The 20,984-nt window shown below is 44.9% G+C and overlaps 1 long non-coding RNA gene across 2 annotated transcripts in view; it reads left to right on the top strand.

The window, feature by feature from the left end:
• Window positions 1-20,984, top strand: part of LOC120909959 — a 275,381-nt gene that overhangs the window by 21,661 nt on the left and 232,736 nt on the right. The window lies entirely within an intron of this gene.

Raw genomic sequence — 20,984 nt, 5'->3', positions numbered from 1 at the left:
AAGTGCTTGTTGTCATACTCCAGCGCATGATTGATATATATTAATTAGGTATTGCTGTTAGGCTATCAGATGTAGCTACAATGTTTGCGCTACAGATGTGATTTGCGGTCACGGGGACACCCGGAAATCGGCATATTTTCTTTATTTATGTCCGCCGCCCACGTCAGCCTATACAACAGCTGATTCGCCCCTGTTGTACTGTTAGCAGCCATCCACTGCGGTTAGCCTATCACGAGCAGCGTCTGCTTGACCTATCAGGTCGGCTTGATGCTGTGGCTGATGGGTATGAGAGTTAGCCAATGGAGGAAGCGCTGGCTTCCTCCTAGTGTTAGCTGCACAGGCGCACTATGCCCGCCCATCGTTTTGGGCGGAGCAGAGCGCGCTGTGCAGCATATGATAGGCTCAGACTGCTGCAGTTGGGATGTGTGATGGACATACTCCCTCGCCTATTAGAGGCTGCGGACGCACGCCACGCCTGTCGCACTGGCTAATTGATCTCCACACCAGCCAGTAGCGACAGGATATGCCCTATGTCCACACTAGGTTGGGAACATGGATCACTTCCGCCCACAGTCATGGAGGAGGTGGCAAAGCGCCCAGTGAGGATAGGCTGATTGATCTGCCTCAATCAGATATAAGGTAACCATCAGAGACTGTGTGGTTAGTCCCATGAATAAGTTTTTATAACGAAACATGACGGGGTATTGCCACACAGTCTATCTCTACCAGTGAATGCTGCGTATTTGGATGCAGAGTGTGCTTGAAGTTTTTTTAAGTGGATGTGCAGCTTCACCTGTCATTAGTCTATGACACCGTGAGTAGGAGGATTTATTTTTACTTTCTCTTGCTGATCGGGGGTCCGCCGTGACCGCTTCTCACCAGTTGGACGTTTGAAGGAGTTTTTTGATGTGACATTTTGCTGTTTTACAAGATTTTGTTTGTGAGTGTACTGTTTGAAGTTTTATTTTGGTGTGCTATTAAACCCTTGATGGTATCACACTATTTGCACTTCTTTGTCTCTCTCTGACATATGTATATGTGGAACTGATTGGAGGTCATATTTGGAATACATCTACATTGACGGGAACATCTATATCTGATAAGGTCTTTGTGCCAAAACACGAGAGTGTGAGGCATACCTGTCCGGTGAGTGTCCATCTGATGGGGGAGGAGTGGCAGAGCACTGTCGGGTGTGGTGAAAGTTTCTGAACTTATTGAAGATCGCAGGATCCTTAAACACATGAACTTTTTTTGACCACGTTTTGAATTACTTATAAAGACTGTTTTTTTGCACTTTTAGTGCGTTCACTTTACGTTTCAGTTAATCAAGGGTGTTTTATTATTATAGTCACAGTTTAGTGTTTATTTCTCAACTGGGTATATATTGTTTATTATCACTATATATCATTACATATGGGTTGTAATAATTTTTTTCACATATAGTCAAATATGCACAGATATTTGTTAGCGCTGTTTTAATTTGCTGACACCCCATAGGGAGTGTGATCATCTTATATATTTTTTCTGTTCACTGATTTTTTTAAGCAGCAGCTAGGCATCATCTACTCCTCCACGGTGGGTGGCTATTAAGGCGCATTCTATAGATCACCCAATTTTTTTCTATACCCTCAATGTTACCAGCTCTAGAATGGGCACACTTTTGTTAGTTCAACTAAAGGAAATCTCAGTTCTCATATTTGTTCTGCCCCATTATTAGTACTCATTTAATTTTGTGATTATTACTGTGATGTATAGAGGAACATAGGGGATCTCAGCTACTCTAAATATAGCACTCGTAAAAAAAAATGTCCCTGAATTTTTTTTTTAAATGTTGGCAACTATGCACTTAAGCACTGCCCAAGGGCCACTGGGTCAGTAGGAGGCCCCATGAGAGGCTCCTGGGATCCTGTGATATTAAAGCGGTAGTAAACTTTCCTGATATTACTAATTTTTAGAGGCCCTGGGGTACGTTATGCCACAATGTACAGTACAAGTATGCACAGAATATTAGCACACGGGGACATGGTCCATTAGAGAAAGGGGAACCACTACAAATAGATTTAAGCTCGTCCCAAACGCTGGCTACCAGGGTACAATATGCCATCACCACATGGCACTTCAACGTCTCGCAGTGGTTGATAAAATCCTATTACCCTCTATGTGCTGAATATACTCTGAATCAAGTGCAGTCAGTATATCAATGGCTTGCTCCCAGAGACGTGCAAATGCAGAGTGAGGCTCATGCAAGACGCTTATTTCTGAGGAGTAACCGGAAGAGGAGGGATGTATTCAGCACTATATTGGGGGGAGTTGGAGCCGGAATGGGCGTTGTTAATGGAGTGGACATCGATCTCCTGAAGAACAAACTCTCAGCCATAGCTTCAGACAGCAAGCGGGGCTTTGTTACTCAGAAAGAGATCAATGACATTCTCGATAACATTCAACAGCGTCACATAAATACCCAGGTAAAAGTGGCTCAAGATTTTATCCACCATTTTAAGAGGTTGGTAGATAGTGTGGTGATGCAGGGCAAAAATATGTCATGGGCTCTGGCATGCACGCAGGGGCAGGCGGAATTGTCAACCAACATCAAGCTGATTGTACAGTCTCTGTATGAGGGGCAGTGGCCTTATGAGTTAGCATCACAGCTCAGTAAGATTTTACCAAAGCACATCTCTTTCACTAATCCAAAGTGGTGGTCAAATGCCTGGATGGGCTGTACTAATTTGGATTATGAGAGATGCTATGCTTCCTCATTGATCCCATATACAGAAGTACAGACTCAGTCTGTGTATTCGGTAGTATCAATGGGCTTGCTGACTGGGGATTCTACCTTGTTACATCTGAGGCTAAATTACCCACATGTGATCAGAGAGGATGGGAGCTGGAGGCAGGTTGATATTTCCCTCCATCCTGTGTATGCCAGGTCAATACACGGTGGTGAATGAGAAGTGTTGGGAAGATGCCTCACTCTGTGTTCTGGATGGGGAAAACATTGCCAGGAAGGGAACACCGGTGTATTATTTGGGACATGGGAGAGTTTGTTTCTTTGTCCTAAAGGATACTGATGTAACGTTAGTCATGGAACTTGGATGTTCTGTGAACATGACACTAGCCAGAGGAGCATGGTGTACCCTTGGCGGTGTCTCTGAAATCCAGACACAGGAGTGGAATTATGTGGTACTGCATATTGCCAAGCTGTCTGTGGATATCAACCATAACTGCCCTGTTAATCTGAGAGCCCTAAACCTTGGCATGGGAAGGAAGATACAGGAATGGTTAACAGATTGGGATAGAGATGAAAGCCTTATGAGGACGCTACAACAAGAGAGAGATAATGCTACTACAGTCATCCACCACGATCAGAATGAAATAAAAGAGAGAGTGCATCAACTAGAAACTGATGCGGGAGGATCTTGGTGGGAGGAAATATTTGGACATTCCAGTAAGGCCAACAGTATTTTGAATTATTTGATACATCCCGTTGTGGTATTGATCATTATTGCTGCAGCGTCGTCATTGGTTCAAGTTGGTATGTGTTGTTGGACTCAACGTTTATATAGGAAAGTCTCTCATTTATCCATGCAAGTTGAGGGACGAATCGGTGGTGAGGTCTCTTCATACAAATTAGAGGCTTTGCTGCCAATTCAGAACACTGAAATACCGCCGACATGCCAAAATTGCTGTAGGGGAGGTCATTGTGAACGAACCTGCATAATCCCAACCCGTAAATACAGTGAAGAGTTATAGGAGGTTGGGAGCCGGATACGCGTTTTGATGGGTCATATGTATATATGTAAATATTATGGTGATGGGTGATTTATGTCATGGTGTAGTGTGATAACGGTGTGTTTTAGGCTAGTAAGATGGGCAAGAAAGGCCCTCCTCGGGACTCTGTTTCGGAAAGCTGGTTAAAGTGGTTGTAAACCCACTTTTTCACTTTTACCTACAGGTAAGCCTATAATAAGGCTTACCTGTAGGTATAAAGAATATCTCCTAAACCTGTACGGTTTAGGAGATATTCCCCTCGCAATGCGGGTGGCGCATTTGCAGGGGGGAATCCACGGTGAAAGGACTGGCATCAGCCGGACCCTGACGATTTTAAATCTCCCGCGCGCACGCGCAGGAGTGACGTCATCGCCGCTCCAGCCAATCACAGCGCTGGAGCGGCGATACCCAGAAGACACGCCAGAGCAAGATGACATCCTGCTCGGCGTGGACCAGGTAAGTGGTGTTCACCTCGTTCCGAGGTAAGTATTTCATAATCGGCTAATATGCGGTGCATATTAGCCGATTATGCCTTTTGCCTTGCAGGTTTGAGAAAAAAATAAAAAAGTTTATGCGGTTTACAACCGCTTTAATATGATGCTCTGAGTGTGTGCTGGTGCATGATGAGTGAATGGACACCCCTTACCTTGACTGTACTGCGCCCCTGCATGAAGATGTAAGAAGCAAAAAAAAAGAAGACACGGAATGGTGACCTGGAAGCCGTCACGGAAGTTGATGCATCACCCAGTAGCAAAGCGGCGCATGTTGGAGAGCACAGCACGATAAAACCATTATGGACTGTTCCGGAGGTACTGGTTCTGAAACACATGTTGGAAGACAGTTAAGAACTGTTCCGGAAGTACTGGTTCTGAAACACATGTTGGAAGACAGTTGAGGACTGTTCCAGAGGTACTGATTCTGAAACACATGTTGGAAGTCAGTTATGGACTGTTTCATAGGAGCCGGTTCTGAAGCCTATGGTGAGAGGCGAAACCATTGTGGGCTATTCCATAGGAGCTATTTCTGAGACGCATGTTGAAGAATGCAACACATTGAAACAGTGGAGGACTGTTCGGACCATATGGACTGTTCGAGGGGAGCCATGTCTAAAGAAGGATGTTGTGCGCCTTTTTAGGCGCAAAGCGGCATATGTTGCAAAGAGCATAAATATATGAATTTTGACCATTCTCTGATTCCAGTCAAACAAGCCAGGATGCCCCCCCCCCCTGCAGGAATGCAATATGTCACACTCACTCCAAGAAGTCTAGGAAAAGACATCTGTTAGGCAATCTCCACAAACAAAAGACATTGATTAGGTACAAGGATCCAAGGAATTTCATTCGGTATTGGAGATAGTATGGTAAAAAATGTCCCCAGTGGCTAGGTAGGGAAGGACAATTAATAACAAGGAAATAGTCACGGAAGTGCAGTGATTGGGTGAGTGGCAAATGGGTGGCAATGGGTGTGTGCTTGAAGTGTGGATGTACAAAACTGAATTGCAGTGGGTAAAAATCCTCTCTTACCACACCATGAGCTCAGTGTTAGATTTTAAATGTATTGATATTATGTTATAAAGGTCTCTGAATCAATGCTTAAACATGGTAGCATTTGAAGGTTTGTTAAAGACAAACGAAGGTCAATGTAGGACAACAGAACAGATGGTAGGTTAGGCCATATCTATTCTTAAAGTCCTAAGTCAAGGATAGGGGAGGAGATGATACTTAAATATACCTAAGTGGGTGTGAACGATCATCGCAACCTTCTTTGGAAACGAGCCAATTGTGCTTAGTTAGCTGTTAAACCTGTATAAATGTACACGTGGTAAGCATAGTAAGTTAGGATCTCCAGGGTCACCCCTGGACGGAGGGACCTCAGGGTCACCCCCGACCCGACGGGGGAAGGGACTCTGCTGATGAGATGGAAGTTTGGAAACCAACCTGCTCGGAGAGGCTCTATAGCCAGCATAGAAGATGTACCATCTATTTCCTCCTTCTGTAACTTTGTGATGCCTACCTGCCATGATGTTTGACTAAGCTGTAACAACGTAAGCATTAATCTGTTTGCTGTCATAATCGTTGGAAGAATAAACATCATATAATGAAGTTATGTCTGAATATTTTGGAAGCAACGCCTGGATAGGAAGAGGTTTTTGACAACACATCGCATGACACCTGTTAGAGGCATATGTCCACTATGTCCTCTGTTCTATCTCTGTCACCTCTTCCCCCAGCCCCTCTGCATTTAACACTCAGCCAAGAAGGACAGCAGCTGTTGAGTATACTTAGGCCCAGATTCACAAAGGAGATACGACGGCGTATCTCCAGATACGCCGTCATATCTCTGAGCCGTCGTATCTATGCGCCTGATTCATAGAATCAGTTACGCATAGATTTCTATTAGATCCAACCGGCGTAAGTCTCTTACGCCGTCGGATCTTAACTGCATATTTACGCTGGCCGCTAGGGGCGTGTACGCTGATTTACGCCTAGAATATGTAAATCAGCTAGATACGCGAATTCACGAACGTACGCCCGGCCGACGCAGTACAGTTACGCCATTTACGTTAGGCTTTTCCCGGCGGAAAGTTACCCCTGCTATATGGTGGCGTACATGCGGCGCAGCCAATGTTAAGTATGGACGTCGTTCCCGCGTCGAATTTTGAATATTTTACATCGTTTGCGTAAGTCGGCCGTGAATGGGGCTGGACCTCATTTACGTTCACGCCGAAACCAATACCTCCTTGCGGCGTACTTTGGAGCAATGCACACTGGGAAATTTCACGGACGGCGCATGCGCCGTTCGTGAAAAACGTCAATCACGTTGTGTCATGGTTAATTTACATAACACACGCCCACCTCTTCACAATTTGAATTGGGCGGGCTTACGCCAGCCTATTAACGCTACGCCGCCGCAACTTTCTTTGGAGAATACGGTACTTGCCTGTAAAAGTTGCCGAGGCGTAACATAAATAGTATACGCTACGCCCGCACAAAGATACGCTATTCTTTTTTTTTCATATTTTATATTTTTATTTTTATCAAAAAGGAAAAAATAAACAAGATAAAGTAACATTCCAAGGAATTCAGATATTACAACTATACTGATATAACATTCCATTTATACTTCTGAACCTCTTTTCATACATCAAGATAACATATTCAGACGATAAATCTTTACTTTCACTGTCCCTCTCTCCTTCTTTCCTATCCTAAATCATAAACCCCCCTACCCAAAAAAAAAAAAACAGCCTCCCAAAACCTCCCCACCTCCCCCCCTCCCCATCTCCCCCCCCTCCCCATCCCCTTTATTTTTGTCTCCCCCTCGAGATGCAAGGCCCAAACTTTCTTTTGTTCTCCCTTATACACGTATATACCTAACCATTCTCATCTCTCATACCTCTTCCAGCATTCTCTTCCCTTCCTCAGAGTTAATAAATATTTCCCATCCTCTCCATGTTTCATTATATTGGTTCCTCCTATCTTGGGCCGCTAGGACCAAATCTTCCATTGCCTCTATCTCCTGTGTCCTCTTAGGCCAACCTGCTATGGAAGGGACTCTAGGATGCCTCCATCTCAATGTAATTCCCGCCCTTGCCGCATTAATCAAGTGACTCACCACTAGCTTCCTGTATTTCCGGGCCGAAATCTGAGAGCAATGGAGCAAGAAAAAGGCCGGGTCGTCTGGAATCGGGTAATCTGTAAATTTGTGTGATATTCTCCTCACCTCCCCCCAATAATGTCTCACTTTTTCACAGGACCAAAATATGTGCAAGAGTGATCCCAACTCTTTCCCACACCTCCAGCACCGATCCGAGTTTTCTTTTGCAAATTTATTCAACCTTGCTGGGGTGTAATACCAATGTGTAAGAATTTTGTAATTGGTTTCTTGAGTTTTTGTACAGATCGAACAGTTAAATGTCAACAGAATAATCTGTTTACGTTGGGTTGAAGAAAAATACCGCCCCAAAGCCTCTTCCCATTTGCTAATTCTTGACATCACATAATCTTCCGAAGGTGTGTTCAAAAGGCTATACATCTTGGATACCACTCTCAAGAGTGGCTCCTCCTCACTACAGTATACCTCAAACTTCGTCAGTTGTTTTTGAAAGTCCACTGCCGCTCCCAACGATCTCACAAAGTGACTTAATTGGATTGCCTGCCAAAATGTAAGCTCAAATACTCCCCCAATCTTTGTCAGATCTCCCATGGACGGCCATGCTCCCGACTGTAAAAAGTGTGACACTTGATACAGACCCTTCTCTCTAAGTTTTTCAAACTCCCCCTTCTCCAACCCAGGAGTAAAATTTGGGTTTCCCAGTACCGGTATGAGCGGCGAATGGTTAGATGAGAATTTAGAATTCCCACAAATCCTTGCTGAGATTTGCAGGGTCGGTCCTATTGTAGGATGTTTCTTAAGAAAAATATGTAGTGCTGCATAACACCAAGGGGCCCTAGATAGAGGAGTAGGGCTAACTTGTTGTTCAACCTCTACCCAATGTTTCATTTCCCTGTGTCTACCCCATTCCACCAATCTTGTCAAATGTGTTGCTCGATAGTATTTTACTATATCTGGAATTGCCATCCCTCCTGCTTTCTTTGGCATTCTCAACAACTCTCTCTTTAATCTCGGCCGTTTCCCCGCCCAAACAAATTTGATAATCAGACTTCCTAGTTGATGGAGGAAAAGGGCCGGAATAACAATTGGGAGAGCCTGAAAAAGATACAATATTTTTGGCAAAATGCTGATCTTTACAATACTACTCCGTCCAAACCATGAGTGTAGACCATGCTGCCATTTATCCAAGAGTTTTCTTATTGAGTCAAACAGGGAAGGAAAGTTCAACCTAAAGATATTTTTTATATTTGATGGAATTAGAGTACCCAGATATTTTAGGGCTTCAACCCATTTAAATCCAAAGTTCCGACGTATGGTAACTCCCATAGTAACGGGTATCGCTACCTCCATTGCTTCCGATTTATTCCTATTGATCTTAAGGTTGGACATCCTCCCGTATGACTCAATTTCATTAACAAGGTTGGGGATTGAAATATGTGGGTTCGTCAAGGTGAAGAGCAAATCGTCTGCATATGCTGCCACCTTGTGTGTCTGCTCTCCCATCCGAATTCCCTGAATATCTTGATTTTGACGGATTCTATTCAATAAGGGCTCCAATGAGAGAGCAAACAACATGGGCGAGAGAGGGCATCCCTGTCTTGTACCATTTGAGATTTCAAATGGGCAAGACAGCACTCCGTTTACTTTTACTGCGGCACGCGGGGCAGCATAGAAGCTCATAATCCTCCTAATCGTAAGCTCCCCCAGCCCCACTTGCCCCAGCACTTCCTCCAAAAACTGCCAATTCACTCTGTCGAACGCCTTTTCCGCATCTGTATTTAGGAAAACCCAAGGGATCTTTTTCATCTCAGCATAATGGACCAAGTTGATCATTTTAATCGTGTTATCCCTGGCTTCTCTTTCAGGGATAAACCCTACCTGATCTAAGTCCACTAGCTGTGATAGCCAGGGCTGAAGTCGGGTCGCCATTATTTTTGAAAAAAGCTTTAAGTCCACGTTTAATAGTGAGATTGGCCTGAAACTACCACAATCTGCTGGATCCTTCCCCTCCTTTGGAATCAATGTTATATGTGCCAAAAGGGCATCTGGGGGTAACACCGTCGTGCTACCTAATGCCTCAAAAGTTTCACCATTTGTACATTTAATAGAGTAGCAAACTCTTTATAGTACCTTATAGTGAAACCATCTGGGCCCGGAGCTTTCCCGGACTTAATCCCTTTCAAAGTTGCGTTTACTTCCTCTACCGAAATAGGTCTCTCTAAACTCACTCGAGCCGGGGATGGCAGTCTAGACAGTCCTGAAGAGGCCAAAAATTCCTTCACCCCCTGTTTAGTTTCCCCCTCTTTAGCAAGATTGTATAATGATGAATAAAAATCCCCGAATGTCTGGGCTATCTCTCTGGGTTTTCGCACCAATTGTCCCTCTTTCCCTTTGATTTGTGGTATGCATGTTGTGCCTCTCTTTTCTTTAAGTGTTCCTGCCAACAGCTTACTGCATTTGTCCCCCAGCTCATAATTAATTTTCCTACCGCTTTGTATTGTTGCTTTTGCTTTAAATCGCATAATCTCTGTGAGCTCTTTTCTTAATTGTCCTAGCTCCCTTCCTATACCAAGCGATTGTGTTTTTTTTTTATGCTGAAGTTCCAACTTCTGGATGTCTTCTAACAACTCCCTAATCCGTTTTTCCCATTTCTTTTTTAATATAGATCCATGCTTGATCAGCACCCCCCTAATCACTGACTTGTGTGCCTCCCATACTATCCCCGGGTCGCTCCCTGGGGTATCATTAACCTGAAAATATGCCTCAATTTCATTAGCGAGGTCTTTCCTAATATCGGGATGCTGCAAAAGGCTCTCATTCAGACGCCAACACCTATCCTGGGAGAAGACCCCACTGGATAGTGAGAGACACACACTTACTGGGGCATGGTCTGACCACGTTATGTTCCCCACTACCACTTCCGTTACCGCAGTAACTAAGTAGTGTGGGATCAGAAAGAGATCAATACGTGAGTATACCTGATGTGTATTAGAGAAAAAGGTGTAATCTCTTTCTTCCGCATGAAATAGCCTCCATATATCCACTAGTTGTACCTCCTGCATTTTCTTCATTATTCCTTTCCTAATTTTCTCCGGGCAAGACGATGTCCCTGATGACACATCTACTCTGGGGGCCAAGGCAATATTGAAGTCTCCTCCCAGAATTAACTTGCCCTCAGCAAACTCAACCATCTCTGTAAGGACTTTTTTAATAAACACGTCTTGGTGTAGGTTTGGTGCGTACAGCGTGGCAAGTGTTACTTTGATCCCTCCAATGCTGCCCTTAAGAAAAAGAAACCTACCCTTAGGGTCCAGGCGTTTGTCTAATAATGCCCATGCCACTCGGTTGGAGATCAAAATTGATACCCCTTTGGACTTTGCTTCCGGGTTCATTGCGTGGTACACACAGGGAAAGAATCGGTTCTGAAGAAATGGCAAATAACCTGCCCTGAAGTGTGTCTCCTGAATATACGCCACATCCGTCCCCCATCCTCTTAGATCATTCAAAACATCATTCTACGTTTTTCTGGGACATTGAGTCCTTTGACATTTAAAGATGTTACCTTTAAACCTTCCATCTCGAGGCCAGACAAAAAAAAAAAAAAACCTTACTAAGTAACTCCCACCCCCCTCCCCAACTCACCCACCTCCCTCTATGCCCCTAAGGGAAATAACACCCCTGACTGGTTCCTTCTCCAGTTACCTCTGTGGGTGTATACCTAACTAGGGGGAAGTGACCAAAAAAAGGCTGAGTAGCTGCCACCCACCCCCCCCCCGACTATATTTATCACTTTTCCAATCCTTTCCAGCCTTCTAGCTGGGCATTTACTAATATTTATTTTTCTTTACCTTACCCTTTCCCCCCCCCCCTCCTCTTCAGACCTATTGACTTTTATATCTGCGCCTTTGAGGGTTTATAACTAATATTTTATTTATATTTTTTTAAATTATTACCCGGCGCCATACAGACAAAAAAAAACAGGGACTATAAACCCCAAGCTTTCACTTCCTTCTCCCTCCAACTCACCCCCCCCTTCACACCCCCTCCCCCTTACACATTTTCACCTCTCCTCACCCCCTGCCCCCCTGGCTTCCGGCTACCTACCACACCTGCCCACTGCTCCAGTAATGTCTCGTAAAAAAAAAAAGGAACACCCCCCAATACTTCCCCTTTATATTTTTAGAGGGGAAGTATCCCCAGTGAAAATATTTCAGGCACAACAGCGGTGCCTAAGCCGTGTACTTCTGTGACCCTCTGTGCAAAATAAATTGATAAATAATTAAATAGGTAAATAAATAAGTGAATAAATAAATATATTCTTCCCTTTCCTCCTTCTCTGTGGGAGAGAGAAGCGAAGAAAATTAGCTAAAAAAATAAATGTGCAATCCAACTTTCTTATCCCCTATCCCCTATCCTCTTTTCAGTGATATGATCTATTAATCACATCTATTCAGTGTTCTTATTGTGCTCTTATTGTGCTTTAGCCTATATAACCACTGTGCTGAAACCCTCTATACCTTCTATACACTCTGTACACTCAGAGAGAGAAAAAAAAAACACCAATCATAAGAGGGGAGACCACCCCAGAGAAAACAAAAAAAAGAAACTCCCCATTTAGGTAATATCAGAACCACCAACTAAATTATACACTGTGTCTTTTCATAACCCTCCACGAGCAGGGGTTGGGTCAAAAAAAAAAAAAAAAAAGATCCGGTCCCCATGGGGGGAGGAAAAAAAAGGGGGGGGGGGGGGGGGGGAAAATATATATATATATATTTTTTTGGGGGGGCAATAGTAAAAAAAAACCCCATTGGGGGGGGGGACGAAACAGTTCAGTTTCTGTCACCACAACCACTTTCCCCCCAACAGTCTCTCCTCTTCTAAATCCTCTTCCATGTCTTCTGTGACTCTATGCCCCTACTTTTCTTTCTTTCTGATCCATTCTTATTATCTTTTAACACTTCTTGGCCCAGGTAAATATTGCAGCCAATCAGGTACTTCAATTGGGTCAGTTCCTAGGAATTTAAATACATCAGGAAGGTCTAAAGACAGCTGTAAATTTATTGTCCGTGTTTCCTTCTTTATTGTTAGAGAGATCGGGTATCCCCAACGGTATGTCCCCCCCGCTTCCCTTATTTTATCCAAAAGTGGGCGCAGCATAGCTCTACGTTGTAAAGTGGCCCGGGATAAATCTGGGAGGATTTTTATCTGGGCCCCTTCAAAGACAATCTCTCCTGCTTCCCATGCTTTCTGGCTGATCAGTTCCTTATGTGTATAACAATGGAAGCAACAAATCACATCTCTAGGCCTGCTCAGGTTCGTTGGCCGGGGCCCCAATGACCTATGAAGTCTCTCAAATTCAAAAACCTGACTCAGAGGTGGAGTAGCCAGCTGACAGCATACCGCCATTATAAATGCATGTAGTGCATCTTTCTCCACACTTTCAGGGACCCCTCTAAACCTTAAATGTTTGCGCCTATTACGATCCTCCATTTCCTCCAGCCTTAACTGTAAGGAATCCACCTGGGGGGCTTTAACATATAGTTCTGTTCTAAACTCATTATACGTTCATCCAGACGTGCCAACATTAACTCATCCGTATCCAACTTATCTGACAGCTGCTGGACCTCCCCCCGCACAATGTCCAGGTCTTTACGATGGGACTCCTCCTAACACTTCATCAGCGATTCCATGTCTGCCCGTGTGGGGAGATCCTGCAACATGGCTTTCAGGATACTCAATTCTGATTCACGTTCTCCCTTACATGGCTCGGTAGTCAGCAACTCCTCTCCCCCTTGACACTGCTGCCCCCCCCTTGCTCTTACCTCCTTTTCCTCCAGAGATTATCATTACAGGCAGTGTAGTGGAGGCGAGGGAAGCGGCGGATACGTCCGTCTCTATGGCTGGCACTCCGTCACGTGACACCGTCTCGCGCTGTCTGGCTGTGCCTGAGCGTGTCAGGGGGAAGAACTTCTGGATCTCCGGCTGGGACGGCTGAAGCAACTGTGGGGAGTCCTTCCGTGCGCACGTATCAGGTAGTTTTAGCCCCCCTTTCTTCATCCCAGGTCTCAGTGTTCTTAAACCTAGCTGCCGCTACATGCAGGCTGGGGTAACCATCAGATCAGGCCGGTCTAGTCGGGCGGAGGACGGAGCTGAGGAGCGCGTGAGACTCTACACCGCCATCTCTTAGCCACGCCCCCTCTCTTGTCTAAGATACGCCATTCTACGTGAATCTACCCCTTAATATCTTATTTGCCAGTATTGTGTTAGGCCATAGATTATTTCTGTTAGAGCATTGTTTATTATGCAATAGACATTTTCTGTTAGAATGAATATAACTGTTTGACTCAAATGTGTCTGTCTTATTAACTAACTTTTAACCTTAGGCCTAGAGCACACTTTGGTCTTATATACTTGCAAGCAAGAGACTCATATACTGTAATACAGTTGCAATAGTTATATATATATATTATAGGTTACAGTACACAAATAGTTATTAATTATTGCATGATTGATACAATAGCCTGTAATGGGTTGTCGCTGAGCTAACTAGAGACTTTTAGCTCCTCTAGGAGTGAGCCAGCGGAAGCTGTACAAGGGAACCAAGTTTGTGTAGGAGGAAGGAAGAAGAGGAATCTGTAAATAGGTAGTATAAGTTGTTCCTCGTTCTGATTGTTAGACAATTTCTAGGTGGACATTCCACAATCCCTTACCCCACCCAAATTATCATCCCCTAATAAAATAACCAAACAAGCCAACCTGATTCCTGTGCCTGGATACAAGAAGAAAATGCTGTGTGATTGGCTGTGTAGCAGTGGGCAACCCTGACATCTGCAACTCCAACAGGGGGTAGTGATACTTACTGTATGTATATATTGTTAGAATCACAGATTTGGTCATTTGTTTGGACACCTGAGTTTTTTATTTTGATCACATTTATTATGATTGCATTCATTGAGGTCAGTGGTTCTCAACTCTTGTCCTCAGGACCCACTAACAGGCCAGATTTTAAGTATTACCTTGGGGAGATGCAGACTAGAATACTGCAATCACTGAGAAGCAAATGATATCCCTAGGGATGAGCTTCGTGCTCGAGTCGAACCCATGTTCGACTCGAACATCGTATGTCTGACCGTTCGTTGAAATACGAACGTTACGGCCGTTCGCGCCAAATTCAAGTGGCGCGTCACGGCCCATAATTCACTGCAGCATCGCAGTGCATTGCTGGCTGATGATTGGCCAAGCATGCACTATGACCCGCATGCTTGGCCAATCACGGCGCGCAAAAACGGAAAGCCATAATTGGCCAAAGCCAGGATGGCTCAGGGGGTTTAGTACACTCCCCACACTATAAAAGGCCGCATGCAGGTCGGTCTTGTGTAGAGTGTTGCGGCAGCAGTTAGAGAGAGTGTCATTTTTTATAGGTAGATAGAGCAGGAAGGCTAGTCAGTTAAAGTTACAGTGTGTAGAGGATATATATGCATCCCAGGTGTTGTACATATATTTATACACTGTATAGTTTAGCTAGATCAACTATTCCTAATTTACTGGCAGGCAGGTGATTGTGCTAGCAGCAGTATTCTCACGTGGTGTATTGCCTGTGTCCTCTGCAGTTTGCACCTAAAGCTACTTGGTGTGTACTGTCCGTGTCCTCTGTAGTTTGCACCTAAAGCTACTTGGTGTGTACTGCCCGTGTCCTCTGCAGTTTGCACCTAAAGCTACGTAGTGTGTGTACTGCCTTTGTCCTCTGCAGTTTGCACCTAAAGCTACGTAGTGTGTACTGCCTGTGTCCTCTGCAGTGTGCACCATAAAGCTCCATGATGTGTGTACTGCCTTTGTCCTCTGTAGTTTGGACCTAAAGCTACTTGGTGTGTACTGCCCGTGTCCTCTGTAGTTTGCACCTAAAGCTACTTTGTGTGTACTGCCTGTGTCCTCTGCAGTGTGCACCATAAAGCTCTGTGGCGTGTGTACTGCCTTTGTCCTCTGTAGTTTGGACCTAAAGCTACTTGGTGTGTACTGCCCGTGTCCTCTGTAGTTTGCACCTAAAGCTACTTGGTGTGTACTGCCCGTGTCCTCTGCAGTTTGCACCTAAAGCTATGTAGTGTATGTACTGCCCGTGTCCTCTGTAGTTTGCACCTAAAGCTACTTGGTGTGTACTGCTCGTGTCCTCTGCAGTTTGCACCTAAAGCTACGTAGTGTGTGTACTGCCTTTGTCCTCTGCAGTTTGCACCTAAAGCTACGTAGTGTGTTTACTGCCCGTGTCCTCTGCAGTTTGCACCTAAAGCTACGTAGTGTGTACTGCCCGTGTCCTCTGCAGTGTGCACCATAAAGCTATGTGGTGTGTACTGCCTTTGTCCTCTGCAGTTTGCACCTAAAGCTACTTGGTGTGTACTGCCCATGTCCTCTGCAGTTTGCACCTAAAGCTACGTAGTGTGTGTACTGCCTTTGTCCTCTGCAGTTTGCACCTAAAGCTACGTAGTGTGTACTGCCTGTGTCCTCTGCAGTGTGCACCATAAAGCTCTGTGGTGTGTGTACTGCCTTTGTCCTCTGTAGTTTGGACCTAAAGCTACTTGGTGTGTACTGCCCGTGTCCTCTGTAGTTTGCACCTAAAGCTACTTGGTGTGTACTGCTCGTGTCCTCTGCAGTTTGCACCTAAAGCTACGTAGTGTGTGTACTGCCTTTGTCCTCTGCAGTTTGCACCTAAAGCTACTTGGTGTGTACTGCCCGTGTCCTCTGCAGTTTGCACCTAAAGCTACGTAGTGTGTACTGCCCGTGTCCTCTGCAGTGTGCACCATAAAGCTACGTGGTGTGTACTGCCTTTGTCCTCTGCAGTTTGCACCTAAAGCTACTTGGTGTGTACTGCCCGTGTCCTCTGCAGTTTGCACCTAAAGCTACGTAGTGTGTACTGCCTGTGTCCTCTGCAGTGTGCACCATAAAGCTCCGTGGTGTGTGTACTGCCTTTGTCCTCTGTAGTTTGGACCTAAAGCTACTTGGTGTGTACTGCCCGTGTCCTCTGTAGTTTGCACCTAATGCTACTTGGTGTGTACTGCCCGTGTCCTCTGCAGTTTGCATCTAAAGCTACATAGTGTGTACTGCCCGTGTCCTCTGTAGTTTGCACCTAAAGCTACTTGGTGTGTACTGCCCGTGTCCTCTGCAGTTTGCACCTAAAGCTACGTAGTGTGTGTACTGCCTTTGTACTCTGCAGTTTGGACCTAAAGCTACGTAGTGTGTGTACTGCCCGTGTCCTCTGTAGTTTGCACCTAAAGCTACTTGGTGTGTACTGCCCGTGTCCTCTGCAGTTTGCACCTAAAGCTACGTAGTGTGTGTACTGCCTTTGTCCTCTGCAGTTTGCACCTAAAGCTACGTAGTGTGTACTGCCCGTGTCCTCTGCAGTATGCACCATAAAGCTACGTGGTGTGTACTGCCTTTGTCCTCTGCAGTTTGCACCTAAAGCTACTGGCTTGTCCTGCATCCAGCGTTCTTTCAGAACGCACATTCAATGCTGCTGGAGGCTTTGTAACCGATCACAGGGTGCGCCTCTCCACCGACTCGGTCGATCAACTGACCTTCATAAAAATGAATCAGGCTTGGATCACCACCAGCTACCAAGCACCTGATGCTGATGTAACTGGGTATTTTTTTTTTAAATGTCAGATCCCTTCAAGACTGCCTATGCTGATGCTGAGTGACTATCCTGTTATGCTGAGTGACTATCCTTTTCCTCCTCAATGATCATGCTGATAGCTTGTAAGAAAATTTTTGGTTCTGGGCACCGCCACCAGTGGCTAAGGCCCCATTTTTCTGCCCCTGTTTAACAGGCGCGTGTAATTACAATTTTTGATGCAATACTTTGCAGCTGGCTCATTCCTGCGCTCCAACTAGAGTATCTGTGAGGGGTTGCAGTGTTGTGGCACCAGCACCAGTGCTTAAGGCCCAATTTTTCTGCCCCTGATTAACAGGGGCGTGTTATTACAATTTTTGATGCAATACTTTGCAGCGGGCTCATTCCTGCGCTCCAACTAGAGTATCTGTGAGGGGTTGCAGTGTTGTCAGTAACTGCGTTAAAGTAAACGCCGTTACTTAACGCAGTTACTTTTGAGGGTAACGAGTAATCTAACTGATTACTCTTCCCCTCATGGTAACGCCGTTCCCATTACTTGGGCGGCGTTACCGCAATTACTAGGTAATCCCGCCGTTAATTCCTCCGTGTATTCCCACCGTGTATTCCTCTGTGTATTCCCGCCGTGTATTCCTCTGTGTATTCCGCCGTGTATTCCCGCCGTGTATTCCTCTGTGTATTCCCGCCGTGTATTCCTCAGTGTATTCCTCCGTGTATCCCACCATGTTTCTCTCCCCTTCCGTGCTCCTCCTCCACCCCCTGGAACTGTCAGGATGGAGAGCGGGGTAGGAGCCGGTAAATCCAGCTCCTTACTGCTACGAATGGACAGAGTCAGTGATCACTGACTCTGTCTATTGACATAACTGAAACATCGTAAACTGTGATTACAATGTTTCAGTTTATGAATGAAGAGAAGACGCTGTCTTCTCTCCTTTCATTTTCAGCGCAGCTGATGCTGCTGAGAAAGGGACTGGGGAACATGTGTCCCTAGTCCCTTTCTCTGTCTCAAAGGGGAGATGTCAGAGGTCTGTTAAGACCCCTGATATCTCACCAAAGCCCCCCAACAGGGCTGAAAAAAATAAAATAAAAATAAAGAATAATAATAATAAAAAAAAAAGAATAAAAAAATTATTGTAGAAAATAATAAAAAAATAAAAGAAAAAACACACTGACACGGTCCACCCCCCCCCCCCCTTAAAAAAAAAAAAAAGACAGCATTATAAATAAAAAAGAAATTGTAGAAAAAAATATTTATTAGCACAAGAAAGGCATGAGCCTCATAGCACTGTCTGTACTCAATATCTTTTTTTTATTTTTTATTTTTTTGTATGTATTTTTTTTTTAAAAAAAGTCACTGTTACTTTGCTGAGTAACTAATTACTTTTTCAAGGTAGTAACTGAGTCACTAACGCAATTACTTTTTCAGAGAAGTAATTTGGAACTGTAACTAATTACTTTTTTAAAGTAAGCTGAGCAACACTGGTGTTGTGGCACCAGCACCACCACCACCACCAACAAAGTCCCAATTTTTCAGCCCCTGTTCAACAGGGGCATGTAATTACAATTCTTGATCTAATAGTTCACACAGCAGGGCGTTCCAGCGCCCACCAAGACTAACTGTGAGGTCTTACAGTGTTGTGGCAACACCAACACCTAGGGCCCGAATTTCTGCAGAGTATATACGGCAGGCCCCTACTTTCAAACATTCAACTTACAAACGATTCCTACTTGCAAATGGAAGGAGACAACAGGAAGTGAGAGGAAATCTACCCCTAGGAAGGGAAATTCTTTTCTGTAAGAGGTGTCGCATGTCCACTGATGCTTTATCACATATCCTTGTTTCACAAAAAAAAAAACATTTTCAAAACATCATTTGTCATTGGGACAGAAAGTGAATTGCAATCTTCTGAACAGATGCACACAGACAGCAAAACAAATGTTTACAGAGGTGATTACCCTTCTCTATGTTTTCAGAAAAGCTTAAAAATAGATTTTATGGCTGGAGCTACACTTTAAAAAAGTACCAGTTCAAAATTACAAACAGATTCTACTTAACAACAAACCTACAGTGCCTGTCTTGTTTGCACCGCCTGTATAATGCTGTTCAAAGCATATAGGACCAAAGGGGCTTGTAATGACCTGGGGGGGAGTGGGGGGAACCCCATGCTATTTTTCTCAATGATTTTCATCCATATTGCAGGGACCAGACATTACATTAAAGCCGCACGCAGTTTTAAATTACTTTTTTTCTTATAGTAATCTCATTTTGTGCAGGGACAGTTCTAAACACGTGCCACCTCACAGGCATACTATAGACACCCAGTAGGTACGATATTTAAAGGAATTTTTCATTTTTTTTGTTCACTTTAAGCATCATTAAAATCACTGCTCCATTGATACATGTTCCCTGGGGCAAGACCCAGGTTCTCAAATCCGTTTTCCGACAATAACTTGCATATTTGGCTTTAAAATTCGTACTTTTGAATTCGAACGCTCGCGTCCCATTGACGTCAATAGGGTTCTAATTGTTCGCGCGAACGGTCGGTCCGTTCGAAGGTTCTGGTGCGAACCGAACGAAGGGGGGGGGGGGTTCAGCTCATCCCTAGATATCACCTGTGATGCATTTCAGTTATCTTGCAAACCTGGCTTGTTAGTGGGTTCTGATGACAGGAGTTGAGAACCACTGGTTTAGGTCATGTAATTTGAAGGAGAAGTAAAACACATTGTTTTGCAGTTACTGTATATGTTTCCAATAATGGGATCAGAGCCATCTAGTGGTGGGCAGGCTAATCGCACCAGCCACCATGTTGGTGACTCTGTATGCAGACAAGTAAGAATGGCAAAGTGGATGATAGCACTTTGAAAATAGAGAAACCGTTACACCTATACATCTAATCTTATACAGGAATAGCATAGTTGCCAACAGTCCCGATTTTCCTCTGGGCAATCCCAATTTTGGGACCCTCGTCCCGATCGGAACTCGTCCCGATCAATTTTTTTCCCGGGAAAATCAGGAATATTTTAGGGAAAAAAATGGCCAACAGACTACAAAAAAATGTCCGCCGTAGCCTCTGCCAGTACATTTCATCTTGTGTTCAGTAGAGAGAGTAGGGGCAGCCAATCGGATTCTCTCTTCAGTGTACAAGAATTCTCTTGTACTCTGAAGCCTATTGGCTGCACGGATCAATCGGAGGCCCCTCCTCTCTCCACTGAACTGTGTAGCCGCCGCTGCACATGAAGGAGATGATCGCCGCTGGGGACAAGGTGTGATCTGCTGCGCTGGGGACACAGATGTAAAGGAGGGCTCTGCTGCGCAACACAGATGTAAGGGAGTGCTCTGCTGCACTGGGGACACGGATGTAAAGGAGGGCTCTGCTGCACTGGGGACACAGATGTAAAGGAGGGCTCTGCTGCAATGGGGACATGGATGTAAAGGAGGGCTCTGCTGCACTGGGGACACAGATGTAAAGGAGGGCTCTGCTGCAATGGGGACATGGATGTAAAGGAGGGGCTCTGCTGCACTGGGGACATCAGATGTATTAAGGGGCTCTGCTGCTAGGGACACCTGATGTAAGAAGGGACTCCGCTGTTGGGGACACCTGATGTAAGAAGGGGCTCCGCTGCTGGGGACACCTGATGTAAGAAGGGGCTTCGCTGCTGGGGACACCTGATGTTAAAAGGGGCTCCGCTGCTGGGGACACCTGATGTATGAAGGGGCTGATGTATGCTGGGGACACCTGATGCAAGGACGGACTCTGCTGGGGAGGCACCTGATGGCATCTGGTGGCAGGCGACGTGGCAGGTTACACGCTCAGGGCTTCCACTGATTGTGCATTATGGTGAGTTGAATGATTTCATTTTATATTACAATGTAATAATAGAAATAATGCACTTCAATCACCCTGACACTATAACATCCATGGTGTCAGGATGATTGAAGTGCTAACCCCAGGTGTTTGAAATATCTTTATCTGCTGATTGT

Source organism: Rana temporaria, chromosome 8, assembly GCF_905171775.1.
Source record: "Rana temporaria chromosome 8, aRanTem1.1, whole genome shotgun sequence".
Lineage (NCBI taxonomy): Eukaryota > Metazoa > Chordata > Amphibia > Anura > Ranidae > Rana > Rana temporaria.
The sequence above is the reverse complement of the archived record's forward strand: the minus strand, read 5'-3'. Positions and strand labels throughout refer to the sequence as shown.